The sequence below is a fragment of the Babylonia areolata genome, chromosome 23, assembly GCF_041734735.1.
Source record: "Babylonia areolata isolate BAREFJ2019XMU chromosome 23, ASM4173473v1, whole genome shotgun sequence".
Classification (NCBI taxonomy): domain Eukaryota; kingdom Metazoa; phylum Mollusca; class Gastropoda; order Neogastropoda; family Buccinidae; genus Babylonia; species Babylonia areolata.
In genome coordinates, this window is record NC_134898.1 from 32927436 (window position 1) to 32929785 (window position 2350).

Sequence of the window (2350 nt, forward strand, 5' to 3'; positions counted from 1 at the left end):
ATAATAATGATGATGATGATGATAATAATGATAATATAAAATAACAATAACAACAACAAAAAGAAGAAGAAGAAGAAGGATGAAGAGGAGGTCGAGGAGAAGAAGAAGAAGAAGGCGATATTAACAACAACAACAACAATCATCATCATCATGCAAATTTTGTCGCTCACACATCCCACATCAGTACCTCGTCTTATTCTAAAAATAGCACCCAGTCCACCCACCACACACGGTCTGATGAAGATCGAGGGGAGAGGGGGAGGAGGGGTGGGGGTGGGGGGGTAAAAAGTTCGGACCGTACATGGGACCCGAACCCGTGCACTCTCGCTTCCTAGTCCGGCACATTAGAGCTAGTCCACTGCTCCCATTGTATTGTATTGTAGTGTAGTGTAGTGTAGTGTAGTGTAGTGTGTTGTACTGTATAGTGTATCGCAGTGTATTGTATTGTATTGTAGTGTAGTGTGTTGTACTGTATTGTATTGTAGTGTAGTGTGTTGTACTGTATTGTAGTGTAGTGTAGTGTGTTGTACTGTATTGTAGTGTAGTGTAGTGTGTTGTACTGTATTGTAGTGTAGCGTATTGTAGCGTATTGTAGTCAAGTGTATTGTAGTGTATTGTATTGTATTGTAGTGTAGTGTAGTGTGTTGTACTGTATTGTATTGTAGTGTAGTGTGTTGTACTGTATTGTAGTGTAGTGTGTTGTACTGTATTGTAGTGTAGTGTAGTGTATTGTATTGTAGTGTAGTGTAGTGTAGTGTGTTGTACTGTATTGTGTTGTAGTGTAGTGTAGTGTAGTGTAGTGTAGTGTATTGTAGTGTAGTGTAGTGTAGTGTAGTGTAGTGTAGAGTCGTGTAGTGTAGTGTATTGTGTTGTAGTGTAGTGTAGTGTATTGCGTTGCGCTGCAGTGTAGTTTATTTATTTATTTATATTTATATTTATTCATTTGTTTATTTATTTATTCATTTATCTATTTATTCATTCATTTGTTGTTCATTAATTAATCATTTATTTATGCATCCATTTATCAGTTCGTGTATTCATTCATCTACTTATTGGTTCGTTTATTCGTTTGTCTATATAATAATAATAATAATTTATTTTTATATAGCGCTATAATACAAGCATAAGCAAGCTCTAAGCGCTTTACAATCCAATACCAAAAGTGAAACAAGAAAGCATATAAAAAGTAGCAGAAGCATGAAACAGAATCATCAATATTATAAAAACACAATGCATAAGACTCACAAAGTAACATACTATCAATCCTACAACTGTTACACTCCAACACTCACACTAACACACACGCACAGACACACACGTGATTAAACGGCTGAGATGTCACCAATTTTCACTTAAAATACATACATGTAAAAAGGAACATAACTGTAATCTGCACGCCACAGATTTTGTAAAAATTGTAAAATAAAATTTTGGGTAGAAAAGGTAAAAGGGGTATAAATCGCATCATTCTCCCTTTCGAACCACACCACCACCATCCATCTACCCACCCCCATTCTCTCTACTCTCCCATCACACACACTCACATTGCCATGGGCCTGGGACAACAGCACTATTTGAGTAATGACAAGTATTTTTTTTTAAAGAGATAAGTTTTAAGATTTGCTTCAAAGGTAGATAGATGAATTGTTTGAGAGCAATAGGCAGAGAATTCAAAGTTGTTGGGCCGAAGACGGAAAATGACCTCTTTCCACTGGAGTTAAGGAAGTATCGGGGAACAGTTAGCTGGGAGGAATCAAGAGATCTCAATGTTCTGTTTGGTAAGTACGGGTTAATAAGCTCAGAAAGATATGAGGGTGTGGTATCATAATTCAGGCACTGAAAGCATAGGCAGGCATCCTTATATTCAATTCTGGCTTGAACAGACAACCAATGAAGTGTCTCTCTCCTCGACTTTTTAAGGACGAATCGAGCTGCACTATTCTGTATTTTCTGGAGCTTGTAGAGTTTATCATTGGGAAGGCCAGCTAAGAGAGAATTACTATAATCTAGGCGGGATAAAATGAAAGCAACAGCAAGTTTGTTGGCGGCATCAACAGACAGGAAGGGGCGGATTTTACTAATCTCACGAAGCTGAAAGTAAAGAACTTTACACAGGTTCACACGAGTTTTCATCGTGAGGGATGAATCGAGGTAAGAACCAAGATTGCGGACAGAACTAGAAAAAGAAATTTCTATGCCAGAACAAATGATAGACGTTGTATATATCTGCTTGAGCTTATTTTTTATTACTAGTCAACATGAGTTCTGTTTTGTCGTCATTCATTTTTAGTTTGTTTTGTTTCATCCACTTTGCTACATTTTCTATACCAGTTTTTAAAATTTAGAAGCT